The 18,959-nt window shown below is 34.1% G+C and overlaps 1 long non-coding RNA gene across 3 annotated transcripts; it reads left to right on the top strand.

Annotated features, from left to right (window-relative positions):
* The first annotated feature begins 9,272 nt into the window (after window positions 1-9,272).
* LOC110868786 lies at window positions 9,273-15,776 on the top strand. 3 transcript variants are annotated; one of them, XR_002552762.2, is made up of 8 exons: window positions 9,273-9,447; window positions 9,523-9,680; window positions 10,797-10,939; window positions 11,031-11,208; window positions 14,949-15,074; window positions 15,192-15,311; window positions 15,451-15,557; window positions 15,639-15,776. It is a non-coding gene; the product is annotated as an uncharacterized LOC110868786 (long non-coding RNA). The 3 variants fall into 3 exon arrangements; XR_004868162.1 differs by having other exon boundaries at window positions 11,004-11,208; XR_002552761.2 differs by lacking the exon at window positions 14,949-15,074.
* The last annotated feature ends 3,183 nt before the right edge of the window (window positions 15,777-18,959 follow it).

Here is an 18,959-nt window from a genome sequence, read left to right as displayed (position 1 = left end):
TTGCGTCTCCGGTTGCGTATCCGGTACCTCGGGTTGCGTCTCCGGAATAACATCGGGTTCGTGTAGTGGGGAGCCGAAAGCTTGAGCCGACCCAAACGCTTGAGACGACCCCATCCCATCCGTGTTTTGATTTGGGTTCCACCCGTAGAGATTAGGGTCCCATGATAGCGGTTGGTTCAAAAGATTCATGAACCCGGGACTTTGTTGATTGTAATCGAGAAAACCGGAGCCGAAAGGGTTGGGTCTAGTGGAAACCGGCGCCACGGGGCGAGTAGGATTACCACTTTGGTTTGGGTCCGCACTTGATCGGGGAGGAATGAAGCCACGGTTGAATGGATGCATTGTATAAAATATCAAGAATTTTAAAAAAATATGGAAGAGATGAGAATGTTTGAGTGTGTGTGGTAAAAAAATAGGAGAGGGGAATGATTTAAAGGAAAGTTTGAAAAATAAATTGATTTTTTTTTATTAAAATGACCGTTACAAACGGTCAAAAAATCAAATTATCATTCTCAACACGCCGCGATAATTATCGCGCTTCCAAAATTTTTTTGGGCATAGCGCCCTTGGTTTTGGTGTGCACGGCGCCATGTGGGCGCTATGAGGGCTTATACCGCCCCAGTACGCATAGTCTTAGAATTTTGTCCTCACAAAACAAGCATTGCACATATTGCTTAAAGTATTGGAGGCGATATAAAAATTACTTATCTGTACGTCATTATTTGTTGTTTTCTTCTTTTATTTTAAGTACAAGCCCTTTAAGTTACTCCATAACGAAATTGAAACATAATGTTGTGAAACCTTGTTAATTAAAGGTTAAGTACAAACTTCTTAATTATTTCATTTTTGTAGAACATACTCTTTTTTTCTAAATAGAATCCAATGGAAATAGGGTTCAATCCAGTAAAAAAAACTTGAGTTATGTTTTTTGATAACCCGGTTCAATTAAGTGAAAAAAAAAAGTTAACGACCCAACCTTATAGTGCTCCAGAAAAAACTTTGAAACCAATGAAAAAGAATTATCGGTGAGCCAACTACATAAACTCCCGTTAGAAGGGTTCCCAAAACCACAATATTGATGACCACCCTTTGAAGGTCAAGTTAATAATACGAATGAATGAATAATAAGAGGAGAATGTATAGTGTGCATGAGAGAATTGTGGATATGGTAAAAGGGAAGATATCAGTATAGAGGTGCACGAATCCGGTTTTTGGGCTAAATCGAATTAGTTTAAAAATAGGTTTTGATTGAGTCAATGGAAGTAAAAACTAAATCACTTTAGTTCCTTTTTTATGGTTTGAAACGAGTTTCTAAAGAAAAACCACACCCGGTCAAATCGCATTGGAATCATTCGAAATTGGATTCCACGTATTATATAGCCAGCGGCACCGACTTCAAACAAGCAAATCCGAACCGGTTTCTAGATCGGTTTATGATCCGTTTATGGATCTAAACACAGTTTGGGTGGGCACCTCTATATCAAAAGAGGGGACCCTGAGCTATGCTTTATTCAACAAGAAGAGAATGAGCCCCCTAATGGGTCAAACCAAAATGTGTAGGAGATCACTACACTAGTCCAATATAAGGATACCGTCAACGGTGAATGTTTTAGAAGTATACATCTAGACCGTTTGTAATGACTTATATCTTGGTCATTTCATTATGCCTAAGAACATCCTTAAATATACTTTTTATTACATATGGACATCTCATTAAACACTTTTAATGCATTTTTGTCCCCCCATGTGAGAGATTCCAAAAACCCTCACCATGAGTCCGATGGGCCAACCCTCTTGGTCTTAATACTCAACCCCTATTTTTGGGTTTTTCTATACCCTATCTTAAGGTTTTTTAATACTCTATTGCATTTTTGTTAGTCTATTTTCTCGTTTTTTTTTGTTTATTATTATTATTAAATATGTATTATATAATGTAAAAAAACAAAATAAATGCACTAACATAAATTTAAAAGATAGATATTAGAATCATATATTAGGTATGGTCGGGTATAATCGGTTCCAGTTTCGGTTTTTGTCCGGTTTCAGATATTAATAGGGTATGATCGGTTCCGGTTACAGGTATTGAGACCAAAATGTGTATCACATATATACCCTATCTTCCTACTATAATAAACAACATTATTTTTCTTCCACGTGTCACTCTCTTAGCCTCTTTCCCCTAGATTTTTCCATCCTCCAACTTTTTCCTGCTTATTTGGTAAAAATAAACAGTTTGGGTTATACCAATATACACAATCCGGGTTATACAAAAAAATCCACTTATAATTTTATCTCGATAGTAAAACTATACTATGTAAATTTGTGTACACCTTATTATAAAATTACATAAATCTCTCTTTAATATTAATATATTAATGGATTAGGATCAAATACAAAGGATCCTAATTGTAAGAAGTGTAAGAAGGATTTATAAAGTGACAAGTGTCCAATAACCTAAAAAAACCCACTAAAAAAAAAAACTTAAATATCCACCACCACCAAAAACCTAAACCCCCCACCCCATCACCCACCAAAAAAAAAAAATTTGCTGAGGGGGTGGGGGTTTAGGTTTTTGGGTGGGGGTGGGGGTGGGGGGTTAGGTTTTTTTTTTGATGAGGTATAGTTTTTTTTTTTTTTTTTTTTTGCCCGGGAGGGGGGGGGTTAGGTTTTTGGGTGGTGGTGGGGTGGGTGTTTAGGTTGGGTAGTGATGTAGTAGGTTTAATTTTAGGTTATTAGACACTTGTCACTCTATAAATCCTTCTTACAATTAGAAGCTCTTATAGAATAACTTGACGATATATTAATATCCAATTGAAAGCCACTTTGATGTCTTATTCGACGTCCATTATGGTGGTCATGTAATTCTATCGTTTTGGTTAATGGGTATTGGGTATGGCTCCGGTTCTGACCAGACCAACAGACTGCACCGGCCCTCTTGTTTATTGGGCCATAATTTATATCTCTTGGATCAGCCCAGCTGGTAAGCTTATTAGTTATTACTATTTATTCTAGATGGCGGGCCTTCGATTGTTTTTTCCTTCTTTTTTTTCGCAATTTTTGTAATTTTCCATTTTTCCTTATTCTATTTGCCCAAATTTGCTTATACAATCAAGTTAAATCATTGTTTATATGCTAGAATCATACAAACTCGGTGACAATTTTTTCTCCCCACGACAAACTTATATTTTTCATAAATTAAAGTCTAAATTTCTTTTTGTGTCATTGAATTTTAATGCAATTCAAAATTAAATCTTTTAACTATTTGAGTACCTTATTTTTCAATTTGTAACTATCTGAGTCCAAATTTGTAACGCCGTACAATTAGTCAGTTAAGTACAAGGGTTTCTCAGTCATTTTACACCTAGGTACAACCCTTTAACGCATAAGGCACTTACAAAATGCTTCAACCCGTTTTATTAATATATACATACACACTCACTCACATAAAACATCTTTCTCTTTTTACTCATCTTCACCACCACTATCATCGCACCATCCCCACCACACCTCCACCACCACCACCACCACCGCACCATCCCAACTATATGTAAAAAGTTTTATATGTAAAATTTTTAAGTAGATATGTTTTAACACATCCTTTGACCCATATTTTGAAGTAGATATGATTAATTGCCAAAATTTACAAGTTTTGGCCGGAATCTTGTAGAAATTTACACGTTTTGGCTGGAATCACTAGACGGCCACCGATTTTTGGCCGATTAGGACCAAATTTGACAACTGTTGACTGCCTCGCGATTAACTGACCGATTAGATGAAAATCTAGAGACGCTTTTTATAACAATTGGTACAACACAACAAAGATGAAATCCCGTATCATACCGAAAGGACGGGGTGGTATTCTTGCTCATCTCGAACTGACACGTTAGACCACCACCCTATTTTCCCCCTCCCACGTCTTTTACACCTTCTTTGTTTCTTCTCACCTCCGATAATCCACTCCCAAAAAAACACCCCCCTTTCTCACCTTCCACCTCAGTCGGATTCACCCTCGTAGTATCTGGCTTTCATATCATGCACCCTGATGGTTTACACGTTATTAAACTTGTTTATTTCTAATCTTTTTATACAAATTTGTCTCATTTTTACGTCTTATGTCTATGTTGATATGGTTTTACCTATAATTTAATTCAATACTATATTTTATTGTACAATTCTTAGAATACTTATTTTCTTGAACGTCTAAAAGCATAACACTTATCCTTTATAGCATTTAAACCAATAATCACTTGGTTAAGAAATACATCACTTTACTACTAGACTATCCCCTTAAGAACATATTAGAATACTTTAGATGAACATCTTCGATAATTTTATGAGTATAAACTTAAAAGGTAATTATAAGTCCAATGAGATTGAAAAAGGCACTAAGAAGTAAAAGATACACCTACAACGCACTATTGAAATTTCGGCTAGTGATGGAAGACCAATTCCGGTGCTAACTCTTTCAACATGTTATTTGCATTTTTAGTTGCTCCCAAAGTCAATAATATATTGTCTTTTTCCTTTCACCTCGTTTACTTCACTTCAAATAAAGATTCATATTCAAATTCCTGTAACTAAAGGACAACAATAAGTGTATAACTAACGATTTGGAGAAAAGGTTAATACCATAGCGTATGGTTTGGGTAGTCCTTTTGGGGACTATCCGCCACGTAGGCGTCACGTCACGTCCAATAAAGGACCATCCAAAGGGGAGAGTGTGGGACTACCCAATAATAAAAAACTAATATATAAAATAAAGGAGAGAGAGAAGAACAAAGGGGGCCCACCATTGCAGCTCGTCGCTTCCGTCTTGCAGCGGACGTTGGGGACGTGACGAGAGGGAGGGGGCGGTGTGGGACGAGGGGGACGAGCCGGAGACGAGGGGGGACGATCCCCATACCCACTGGTCTAAGTAATTTGAGAGTGCTTAGATTCACCTATTTCTTTTAGGTTTGGAAACAGGGACGAACTGAGGCATAATCCTAGATGGACGGGCGCACATTTTGAAAAAATATTTGTGTATTTTTTAGGCAAAAAGACCGACAACACCCTTTGAAAATATGATTGAACCACTCATCCGCACTCCCAACAAATAATTCCTGGGTCCGCCACTCAATGGCGGCATTGATGGTGTGTGAGGAGGACCTTCGCATAAGGCCCGTGATTTCGAGGGGCACGCGATTAAAAAAAATCTGATATGTATATGCTATTTCTTTTAAATAGTAAACATATAACAATTCCAATATAGGCCCATTTACAAATCACTTTTTATGGTTTAGAATTTTGCTCACTTGGCATTAGGTTTATTGAGCCCAATGCTAATTTAATTATTTTTTAAAATAATAATAAAACATTACGGAAGGGCATTAGGGTACGTGAATTTTCGGAGACGCCTCTGCCGCCACTGTTTGGAAAAAACTTTAAAAAAGAGTGTTAATTCATAACTTTTTTGAAGGTTTATAAAATTGTCATGTCATATTATAAAACCATAAACCTTTATATTTTATAAACATATTTACATCATGCTTAAATAAAAGATTCCATAAGTTTAAAAAGGTAAAGTGAGAAGAACCGTAAATGTATTTATCAAGAATCAACTTAACACAATCACTGGTATTTATAGCAAAAACTAAATACTATCGTAAGGTGGGAGTGACACTTTTTTCGCTATATATTTAACCAATAATAAGTGGCCGGGAAAGAATAAAATGAAAACTCATTTAAGTTGAAAAAACTTAAAAAATTCTTGTAAAAACCCTATTTAATATTTTTATTTTTTTCTAAAAAAAATTGGTAATATAACATACATATATTTGAGCATTTTTGTAAAAAAACAAAAAAGCGTCGAGTAATATTTTTTAAGTGTTAAGAATTCCATGTTACATATATATATATGTCCAAAAAAATGTAACACACAGATTTTGAACATTTAAAAAAAAAACTAGTCGGCGCTTTTTACATTTTTTTTTTAAAAGTTCAAATATATATATATGTTACATTCTCTGTTTTTTTTAGAAAAAAAAAATAAAAATGTCACATAGGGTTTTCTTAAGTTTTTTTCAACTCAAGTGAGTTTTCTTTCTATACTTCATCATAGGTGGAATTCAAATATACCCTAAACAACCATAATAGGTGAAGTCATTTCTTTCCAATACCCTAAAGCATTTTCTTTTTCTCTTTTTTTATAAAAAATAAATTATGGGTATGTGTAACAGATCTGGCTTCCCGCTTTGGTGACTAATACCCGGACACTCAACCCACATGCCTAACCCAAAATGGTGGCAACGGTGTTCCAGGATTACCCGCGGTACCCACAAGGGGTACTCGAAGGTGTCTCATGCCCGCAATCACACTAACTATCGTAAGTGTGCCACATGGCAATGCTCGATAGGACATAAACCAACCTTATAAAATCTACTGCCAGAAGTTATAATTTGTTTGAGAAAAGAAACAAACATAGGCAAGTTAGTGCAACAAATAACATAACTATAGATAAGAAACAAACATATGCAAGATGTGCAACAAATAACATGAATTAGTATTAACATCACAATTAGCCTAACGGGAGAAGAAAATTGAAGCATGGATTATAGATAACCAAATCGACTTATAGTCAACCTCATGGTTTGAAGATCAACATGTTGATGAACTATAGAAATAATGAAATAACCATAATGTTGATAAACTATAGAAATAATGAATAAACACAAAACAATGTACAAAATAAAGTGCAAATTAATCTCCCGAATAAATTGCAAATTAATCTCAAGAAGTTTCTCATAATAATGAAGAAAAGAAGATTAAGTACAATGCATGCACGGATGAAAAATTGAAAATGAGTCTATCAGTCATAAGCTACTCAAGATTGGCTTACAAAGCTTGAATCAATCCGAGTCTTGAGGCCTAGCACGATCCTGAATGTAGGTTTATTTAGTTAACGATGCCAAACTTAATTTCTTGAGCTCGCTGAATGTAGGTTTATTTAATTAACGATGCCAAACTTAATTTCTTAAGCTCGAGCTGCTTCGAGCATAAATTATATACTTCTATTAAATACACACATATATTATTATTATTATTATTATTATTATTATTATTATTATAATATAGATACCTTTTTAAATAACAAAATAATATATGTTATATTATATATAAAAATTATAAGTATAGCTATATATAAAAAAACAATTTTAGATGTACATAAGTAATTAATAGATAATAAAGGAGACAAACTCGAGCTTGAAAAACTATTCACGAGTTGAGCTCTAGAAATAAAACTTGAAACAAGGTGAATTCGAGCTCTCATAAGTCATAAGTTAAAAAAAAAAACCTAGCTCGAGCTTAGTCGAGCTCAAGCTCAAGTTAGCTCGTTTACACCCCTAAATGTATGTAGCTCCGAGATTTTCACACCATAAGGTGGGATCCATGGTAGGATGGCATAAATACCCGAGTCCATATACCCGAACCCTAGTCCTAAAACATCCAGGGCGGGCATACTCGACACCGGACGGGTATGGGACCGGATATGAGACTGGAAAAAAAAAATTTTGCGGGTATGAGACTAGGTGATACCCAACCCAACTAGTTTGATACCCGTCCGGTGGACGGGTATATTAATGGTATAATGATATAAGTATTTTATTCTATGCATTCTAAACGTTGTTATTTAGTAAACATTTGATGGAAATTAATAACATTCAAACTCAACAAACATATTCACCGCTTTAAAAACAAAACATTTGGTGGCCAACTATGTTCTCCTAAAATCTAGTATTTTAATTTATAAACTTATATATTCTTTCGTCGAACATATTTATATTTATATAATGTCAAGTTACATGGGACACATGCGTAACACTTCCTATCCATTGGTACAACTGCATGTAAAACGACTGTAAAACAACCCATTTTAGTGTTTTTGTCATAAATTAAATTAATAAACTAATAAAGTTTAAATAAAAACAATAGAATTTCATAGTATGTTTGTTTTAGTAAATTACTAGGTTAGAATCCCGTGTATTACACGAGTTGAATAAATGTAATTTTATGTATCAAATAATATAAAATATTAATTTATATTATTAATATAAATAATATAAAAATAATAGGTTCTACCCTTAACTACTTTAGTATAATAAAATAAATAAATCATTTACATTGTATTAATTTATATTTAACGTACATCTTTTGTTAATTTCAGGATAAATAATTTTGAAATCTAATAAGTATTTTAAAATATTAGATTATCTCCTATACGAATTGTTTAAATTTATAATAAATTTAATTTTATAATTATCTTTTAATTGATATTAATTATCTATAAAAATAGATGCCTTCAATGAATGACATATATCCTCCCATTGGTTTCTTTTATTATATAACATAGATTTAGATTGATATAAATAGATTATTCTATTGTATTAAAATTTGTTAACGAAATCTCAATAAATTTAACCCTTTATTTAAAACTTGTAAATGTAACGAAGTATCAATAAATTTAACCCTTTATTTAAAACTTGTAAATGTAGAAGTGATAAATAATATTAGTTAATTTTATTTTAAGTTTCGTAAAATCTATTTTATATAAAAAAACGTTCAAATATATAGTTAATATCAAGACTAAATTACGATTTTGACCCCTGTGGTTATATCACTTTTACCCTTTTAGCCTAAAAATGAATCTTTTAACATTTGAGCCCCCAACGTCTTTTTTTCTAACCATTTTGACCCCTAACACTAACCCCATCCATTTACTTTTAGGGGCCAAAAGGGTTAGAAAAAAAGATGTTGGGGTCCAAAAGGGTTAGAAGAAAAAGACTAAGGGCTCAGATGTTAAAAAAATCTTTTAAAAGGGTAAAAATGATATAACTACAGGGGCCAAAATCATATTTTTCTCTAATATCAAATTAGATAACTAAGTTTGAAGTTGAAGTAAATAGATAAATATAAAAGTAATAATTAAACTAAATAATATTTACTATGAGGGTTATCTATAATTAATCAGAAGAAATTAAATTAAAATAATAATTATTTATTAGACATTGCTTAATATGACGACAAGTGTCCCTAAAATGATTTCTTTTATTATATAGTATAGATTTAATAACAAAGAAGTAAAATCGATTATCTTTAAAGAAATGAAATGCTTCCTATCTATATTATAATTATAATCGGTGGAAAACAAAAATATAATAATTAAAGGTGAAAAAAATATAATAATTAAATGAAATGTTATATTGTTAAAGACGGCTTTAGTTGAATGGGCCCAAACACAACTTAAACCTAGATATTCAATGTAATCCACTTCTCCAAAACCCTAAATCCCCTTTCAACTCTCCACTTGCCAAACCAAAACACTGAAACAAAGTGGCGTGGATTCACTGCTTCTTTTCAAATCGAATACATTTTTCGCTAATTATTCTTTCAAATCAGATCCGTACCCCGGTAAGTAATCAAGTTCGCACAAATTTCTGTTTCTAGGGTTTTAATTAGTTGATTTTGATTAGCAATTTGTTATAGTGAAGTTAGGTATATCGGAGTTTATGCACGGAATCGGGAATGGAGTAGAGACGTAAAGCTTGAATCCAAATTTGGAGTTTTAAAGAATCTATTGCTTTGCTCGATCTATGAAGCTGAATAAGCTCAATGTTGGAGCCGAACTGAATGTTTGCGAACATGTAAGTGAATATGTTGTCAATTTTATGATTTGAAGTCTGGATCGATTTGGTGTTTAGTTATTGTAAAAGAATAAATGATACGTTGATTAACTTAAACAGTTACGTCTTTTAAACAAACCATGACATTTCAGAATATAGTGAACTTTTAAGCATCAAACGCAAGAACAATTTATTGTTTGCTTTGCACTGAAACCCGAGGAATTTTAGTGGTTCTTATAAGAGATACAACCGAATCTGCTGTGTTATACACATTATCCTCCTTCCAGTGATCATCATCTGAACCGTAACGTCTATCACTTTGCCCCATCTCCATTTCCAATTCTTTAGCGCATGTGACCTTTTGCTACATATTGCAAGTCTACAAAACTAATATAAAAAAGCTTGTCAATAACATTTAGGTTTATACAAAGCATTTTTATACATATATAAACAAAGAGCTAGTAAGTGTTTCAAATATTGAACTCTTAGATTAGAAAAACATACAAAGTACCTCTATGTTTTACAGATAAGTATTTGTATTTTTTTAGAAAATGTTGTTTAAAAAGAAGTATTTTGTTTTTTTTATAAACTATTTGTTTTTAGATGAAGTGTTTTAGTCATTTATAGAAATATTTTAATATGAAGTGTCTTTATAGATTTGCTATAGAATTGAGTTTGAAATAAAAGTGTAATTACATGCTGCAATGAAAAACAAAAATACGTGACCTCTTTGCTGATTTCACGGTCTAAGTTAGATTTGTAAGGACTGAAAAACGGGTTGTATTTGATGATCACAACACTTATATCATCTTCCTGTACCACACGATATTTAATACATGAGAACAAAATAAACTCAATACTAACATATGTATGATAAACAGTTTAAACTGCATTTCAGTTCATGGTGTAAGTCAGATGTTATTAATTTTTAAAACCCTACACAAAGAACAACACCCGAATTCAGAAAGTATGGTACGTATTAATCGCATATTAAAATGGAATAGAAAGAACCTTGTCTGATCTGAACTGGTCGCTTTTGATTATTTCAGCACCATTTCGAAGCTTCTGCAGTTTACTAAAATTTAGTATTTAAAAAAAAAAACAAATGTGTTAACCTGCTTCATTTGCATGTTACAGTGTCCAGCAGGCTGGTCTTCGGGTATAACTGATGGCTTTGGTGGTGAGTGATCCATGCTGTGATTATTTCAGACAAAAAAATGAGTGAACGGTGAAGACTGCTTCTCAAGTTCTCATTATATAGAAGAACACAACTGCAGCAGGTACCACCACTACCCATTTTTTTAGGAACTGAGCAGTTAAATCCACCACTACCCATTTTTTTAGGTGCTGAACTGCCAAAAACTTGGACAGAAAAACTGCTCAAACGTGGGATGGTGCTGTTCGGTTCAGTTATGTAGGAACATGGACAGAAAAACATGCTTGCTGCAAGTAACCGCTCAGAACCGCCTTCAATAGCGGTTAAAATTAAGAGTTTAAACGGCCCAGATTTAATCTCAGCATAATCGAACGGATGATATTGATTTCAAAGGTAACTTCCACTTAATGGGTTCCATATATATATATATAATTACCCGAAACTACATACCCGAATCTTATTTCCAAAATTTTTTCGTTTTTGTTTTATTTTTCTTTAACTCTTGTTTAGGAATGATTCAATATAATATTTTCATTAATTGGAAAACAAATCTTTCTTTTAAGATATATATTTATATGTTACAGATACAAAATTATTAATTGAAAATTATATTATCATGATAGTTGTGTATTTGGGATGTGTCAGATATTATATGGTAATATCTATATGTGTGTAGTTTATTTAAAAACATAGAATTATAAAAGAAAGAAAAACTATACTTGAAAATCCAAAGTGTATTTTAAACACTAATGGGTATACCCGATAGTTGATGGGTAATTGCCCGATAAATAAAGGACGGGTTTTGAGTTGGGTATGAGACATGGTTTTACAATTGGTGAATTGGGTAAAAGTATGGGATTACCCATACCCGTCCCATGCCTGACCTATTACCATACCTAATCCGAGGACCTATATGTAACTTATGTAATAATAACATAAGCTCTATGATCTCAACGATAGCATGGACTAAGGCTCCAGATTTAGCAATCGTATGTTATTTATGAGTGCTTCCAACCAATAAGTTTGGGTCCTAGAAAAATAAGGCCAGACATTATTAGGGTAGGCATTCCAATCAACATTAGAATAAACACTTAATGTAATATTTTTTTAAACGGCCAACTGAATCCTTCAAATGGGCTATTGGCGAAATTCACCAGGGATACACCCGCCTTCGAACTAGGGAAAACCCTCACCTAGGGCCGAAGCGCGTGAACACCCGTTCAGTTCAAGGATCGAACCGGCGATCACCAGCTACATGCCAAGTCTCCCATCTTCACCCGGTGCCACCAAACTAATGGGAGAAGCAGGAATCGAACCTGGGATACTTGGATCACCAGGTCTCTCCCTTACCACTTTACCACCAGCTCATTGGCAACACTTAATGTAATAGACGCCAAGCATCTAAGATATAAGCCACGAGAACTTGTACCCTTCAGATACATAAGAATACATTTGATCATAAGCTAGTGTTTGAGATATATACTTTATTTTCAACACAAACAATTTCAAATAGTCAATACCAAATAGAGCCCGGCCCAATAGCACCACACTGTAAAAGGGTTCCTAAGTACCTAGGAAGTTGTTGAGATGGTAAAAACAGATTTTCAGTATATTAGATGTGAAACTGATGTACAAAAAGGATTTTACTTGTTTAAGTTAATTTGTTGCAAAAGATCTAGCAATTACCATTGCTATGAAAAATAAGACATTCATTAAAGAAAGTAGCTTTGAGTCTTAAAATTGTAACTCAAGTTACCCAAAATCTGAAGTGTAGCATGAGATTGACACTAGTGTATCAAGTCAATCCAAAATGTGGAAGAGGTCCTTAATATAATAATATCATCAACAATGTACAAGTATGTAGCAAGTTCAAGAATTAACTAAGAACTGGCTCCTTTAATTTTAAGTTGGTTTTGGAGCCTTATCATACAACAAAAAAATTTCTGATGGTAAAAACAGATTTTCAGTATATTAGATTTAAATTAAAAGGATAAGTTATGTTCTTGAGAATGATCCAAATGAGGTGACTATAATCATCCAAGAAGGCAACTTGAATATCATGAAATAGATGCTAAACTAGTATTTGTGAGTTACTAAATGGGGTCGGGGCGCTCCACTTTCCATCACTCACCACACCCAATCATGTTACGCCACGTCATCGAACTTGGTTCCATCACTAGTGATGGATTTTAGTTAGGGGTGTGAATTTCTGACACGACCCGAAAACCCGACACGAATCTAACACGAAATTCGCGGGTTTAGGTTTAGTCTAAACGGGTTCGGGTCAGTTTCAGGTTGAACCCGCGAACCCGTTTAGGTTAACGGGTCGGGTTCGGGTCAACCTGGTCGGGTTGGCGGGTTGACCCGTTTAACACATTTATACTATATTATATTTTTTTTATAATATATTTTATGTCATAAATTAAATAGGGTGTGTATTTTATGCCATAATTAAAACTTAAAAGGAGAAATTAACATAAATTTTATAATTTAAAGAGAAAAATGCTCGGATAGTCCCTGTGGTTTCGCCTTTTTTCACCTTTAGTCCCTAACTTTCTAAAATTACCTCAATAGTCCTCAACTTTTCATTTTTTGTTCCCGGATAGTCCCTGGGTCTAACTTCAGTTTGTTTTCTCTGTTAAGAGGGTGTGAAATGACAAAAATACCCTTTCCTTAAAAAGGCCAAACCACAGGGACTACCCGGGCATCTTCTTCATTTTTATTTGTAAAAGCCCACCACCACACTTCATCTTCAACCTCCACCCACCATCACCCTCCTCCACTCTCCACCATCACCGCCACAGTCACTCTCCACCATTTGGTTAGTGAAACCTGCCAATGTCGTTGACATAATTAACGCCCCAATGAAGAATCCATTTTCCTGGAAAGTTACATCCTACAGTCAGCTGCCATTTTGTTGCTCTATGGCACACCTTGAGCTATCAATATTCAATTTTGATAAACTTGATTCACATTCATAATCATGATTCATAGCATATTTTACTTATTAAAAATGTAATTCAATATTCAGCAAGTTCATACCAGTATTCAACTGAAATTCATAATTCCTACAATTAATCAAACAAACAACACAATGCATATTCATCTGTTTCATCTATCATAAACATATACATATACATATTTGAATTTCGGTCGAACCTTACGGACGCGGCAGAATCAAGGACAGCGGTGTCGGAGCCGGAGTTATTAGCGGAAGCTCTGACGGTGGTGTTCGGAACCCTAGAATGATAAAACGGTGTGAATTGGGAGGTTTTGGCGCTATAATTGAGGATAGAAGTCCTTATAGTATTGTAACAGAGATAAGAGTGTTTATATTTTTTGGAATCTGTAATAAATTTAGGGGTTTCTGAGCGACAACAATAGCGGAAATGAGCACCAAGTGGAACCGTTGTCATTTGTTTCTATACAGGAGAATGAATGAATGATTGAAGAGGCAGAGTTGATTTTCGCTGGAGAAAACGGAAACCTCGGAGATAACAACGGCGGCAGACCACCCAAACGGCAGCGGCGAAGACGGCGGAGGAAACTCCGGCCGCGGAAGAGAAGTTGACGGTTGGACTTGCGGCGACAAAGGGTGTCCAAATCCGGTCACGTTTGTCTGAAAACATCGCATGTAGGCGGAGATCGGCGGCGATCCGGTGAGTTTTTGTACGACGTCAGGGAAGTCGCTTTTGTTGACGTTGTAGACTGGCGGCTGACTGTGGCGGAGGGTGATGGTGGGTGGAGGTTGAAGATGAAGTGTGGTGGTGGGGTTTTACAAATAAAAATGAAGAAGATGCCCAGATAGTCCCTGTGGTTTGGCCTTTTTAAGGAAAGGGTATTTTTATCATTTCATACCCTCTTAACACAGAAAACAAACTGAAGTTAGACCCAGTGACTATCCGGGAACAAAAAATGAAAAGTTGGGGACTATTGAGATAATTTTAGAAAGTTGGGGACTAAAGGTGAAAAAAGACGAAACTACAGGGACTATCCAAGCATTTTTCTCTAATTTAAATATGGAGTTAATTGCTAAATTCATCTCAGAGGTTTGACTCAAATTGCTAGATCAGTCCAAAATCAAGTTTTGTTGCTAAAACAGTCCCTAAGCCTAGTTTCTGTTGCTATTTCAGTCCAATTAATTGACGCCGTTAGAACCTTCCGTTAATGAATGGGTAAAATTGCTAAATTCGTTCCTAAGGTTTGACACAAGTTGCTAGATCAGTCCAAAATCAAGTTTTGTTGCTAAAACAGTCCAGGTAATTTTTTGAATTTGTTAATTATAAACTTATTTAGGTATATAATTTTTCTAGACTTGCATTAATTTTTTGAATTTGTTAATTATACAATTTTAAATATATTAACCTTCACTTTAGGTCACGGTGTATATCGGATGTCAAACGACTGGAAAACGGACGTGGGTCTGAACAGTCTCATTAGTTGCAAGGCCCTTCTCTGGCTCAACCTAGCGTGAAACGAAACTTTCAAATTAGAAGGTATGTGTATTAAAACATTTGAGTAGTTAAAATACCTTGGAATTTAGATCTGTTGCTTTCATATGTATCTGCTCCATTTGCTTAAACTTTGATTACCTATTTTATTATAGAAAAATTAATTGTGGTGCTTCTTATATAGAGGCTGTAATTGGGAGTTTCAACGTACCCCACTTATCGACTACATGATAGTTTCTTCGTCTATCAATTGAAAACCGGTGGGAATTTAAATCAGCAGTTGCAAACATGGTAAAAATACCTAATATTTCGCTAACTGAATATTATTATTTTTTAAAATTTTATAATTTGATCACATGATAAACAATGCAGGTACAAAAGTGGAGATTCAGTTGTTAATATCTAAATGCAAGTTAACCAAACAAAATTATATATCATAGATAAACTATCTAATTATACGTTTATATTTTATAATGACTCTTTGCAGTTAATTAAATGATGCACACTGTTCTATTACAGGTTTGAATTGAAACAACTAAGTATGTAATTTGATATAAACAAGTATGTTTGTTTTTTGTTTAGTATATAGGTTTGTTTTTTCACTTATTTTAACATACAACTGTACATACTATTATATTTAAATATTGTACTAATGCAAGTCTAGAAAAATTATATACCTAAATAAGTTTATAATCTAAATAATTTTATAATTAACAAATTCAAAAAATTAATGCAAGTCTAGAAAAATTATATACCTAAATAAGTTTATAATTAACAAATTCAAAAAATTACCTGGACTGTTAGCAACAAAACTTGATTTTGTACTGATCTAGCAACTTGAGTCAAACCTCATGGACGAATTTAGCAATTTTACCCATTCATTAACGGAAGGTTTTAACGGCGTCAATTAATTGGACTGAAATAGTAACAGAAACTAGGCTCAGGGACTGTTTTAGCAACAAAACTTGATTTTAGACTGATCTAGCAATTTGAGTTAAACCTCAAGGACGAATTTAGCAATTAACTCTTTAAATATGATATTATATATATATATATATATATATATATATATATATATATATATATATATAAAGAAGTTGAACAGTGCTTATGAACAACTTTTTTTTTTTTTTGTCTTTTATGCTTTTGTTTTTTTAGTTTTAACCTTTAACTCTTAACATTGACTATTACAGCCTCTTAACTTTCTAAATACTTTTTAATAGTTTTTTTTAGTTTTAACCTTTAATTCGTTTTAACCTTTAATTTTTAATATTGACTATTACAACCCCTTAACTTTCTATATACTTTTTAATAGTTTTTTTAGTTTTAACCTTTAATTCTTAACATTGACTATTACAACCCCTTAACTTTCTAAATACTTTTTAATCAAGTTTTACGCAAGTTTTTATCGTTTTCTATTTTCGTTTACCTTTGTTATTTACTATATCGTTTTGCCTTTTGTTATTATTTTGATGTTCGAAGCCTGGTTACAGCACAAATAGCGCAACCAATTAATATATAATTTTAATTAATTTTACAAATTTATTTATCGGTTGTTATGGTGTGCTATACGTTCTGAATTTCAACCGCGTTCCTGCGCAACGCGCGGGTAACTACCACCCTAGTTATTATATATATTTGTGTTTTTTAAGTAAATTTTAATTTTAGTATACTAATTTCAGAAAAAAAAAATTTAAAAACTCAGTTAAACGGGTCGTGTTCGGGTTAACCCACGAAAGTTCGGGTCGTGTTCGGGTTCATATGTATGATACGATTTTCGGGTTCGGGTCGGGTTCGGGTTGGTGTAAAATTTTCGGGTTCAGGTCGGGTTGAACCCGCCAACCCGCGAACACGACCCGTTTAGCACCCCTAATTTTAGTGGGGGTGCCCATCACTAGTTCAAAATTAACTAATCTTCATCATCGCAGTCTTCATCATCGGTAACTTTCATCAATCTTCACGCGTCATAGCCACAACGTGTTTTCATGTTCACGCATGATGGTCTTTGGCGGCGGCGGTGTATCACGTTAATCCACGCATGGTCTTTGGGCCACAACGCGACGCCCCGACCCCCCCTAAGATTTGATTGTCAAAAAACGTTTCAATTATCAAAACTTATGTTTTATTTTAGGTTGGCATATTTTCCCACCCGCTAATTCTATTGAACAAATGTATCAATCAATCGCTCTAAATGCACCGCATTAAAGATAATTAAACCATCCTTATATGACTTGACTTATCGCTCTAAATGCACCACATAAAAGATAATTAAACCACCCTTGTATGACTTGACTTGATTTTTTTATTAAGTTTTTCTCATTTTCTTGTAGTGCCAGACCCAAGATTTTTTCACAGGGGACAATCATAGAGCCATCGAGGAGATTGACAGCTTAACCAAAATTTTAAGCGGGTGATTAGGGTTTATGACAAAAAATAACTCCATTTTTTAAGAGGGCAATGCCCCCACCACTATACGTAGTAGGTACACTACTGTCTTCTAGTTAAAAAAACGAGTATCGAAAATAAGTAGGATCTAAATCCGTGGGTGATTTTTCTTTCTTTTCCGCATGCTTAGGGCTGTAAACGAACCGAACGAACACGAACAAGGCCTTGTTCGTGGTCGTTCGTTAAGGAAATAAATGTGTTCACGAACGGTTCATGAACACTTACCGAACAAGATTTTATGTTCGTGTTCGTTCATTAAGGAAATGAACGTGTTTGTGAACGGTTCACGAACACAAAGGAACACAAATAAATTTGGCGAATGCGACGAAGGATAAAGATAGATGGCCCAGAGAGTAGCACTCCAACTTGAATCCCTTATTGTGGAACGGACGTCGATCGTATTCGTGGATGTAAATAATGAGAAATGAAAGGGAAATGATGCATAAACAATGTGAAAGCAGGTTTCCTATTTTAATTGTTAGGGAAATAAAATAAATAAAAGTTTAATAATATAAAAAGTACAAATAAACTATAAGAAAGCACAAAGATCTTCAATTAAAACACAAACATACGAACATAAACGAACGCAAATCAACGAATGTTCACGAACACCTTACCGAACGTTCACGAACACAATCGAACGAACGAGACCTCTGTTCATGTTCGTTCATTTAACTAATCAAACGAAATTTCTTGTTCATGTTCGTTCGTTTATTAAACGAACGAACATAAACGAACTTCCCGCCGAACGGTTCACGAACTGTTCGCTGAACGTTCGGTTCGTTTACAGCCCGCATGCTTGAATAAAAACATTTTTCATTGACACTTACATATTTTGTAACTATGCTAAACTATTCTTGCAAGACAGTTTTTCACACACATCCTAATGAATTTTATTACAAAACAAAAAGAAAAAGAGAAAGTCAAGAAACTGAAATGGTATAATAAGGAAAACACATAAAAGTCAAAATCAAGGGGATCGTGGTGTTAGAATTGAAGTGTAGGTTTGCCACATGACATCATTGGCGACATCATGCAAGGAAAAAGTTTTCTAAATTTTGATGGTATTTGTATATAGTCAATGGTCATGCATGCATGGTTGTGTGGGCGGGACCTGTGATAAGCGACCTCTAACTAGTGGATGACCCGGACCCGGTGGGTTGCTACAATTCTCTTGTCACGTTCTTGACAAGACCCTCTTGAACTTCTAGATGATCCCGGAAGTTGGTTTTTCAAAAATAGTATAAT

The sequence above is a fragment of the Helianthus annuus genome, chromosome 9, assembly GCF_002127325.2.
Source record: "Helianthus annuus cultivar XRQ/B chromosome 9, HanXRQr2.0-SUNRISE, whole genome shotgun sequence".
NCBI lineage: Eukaryota > Viridiplantae > Streptophyta > Magnoliopsida > Asterales > Asteraceae > Helianthus > Helianthus annuus.
This window is presented reverse-complemented; position numbering and strand designations above follow the sequence as displayed.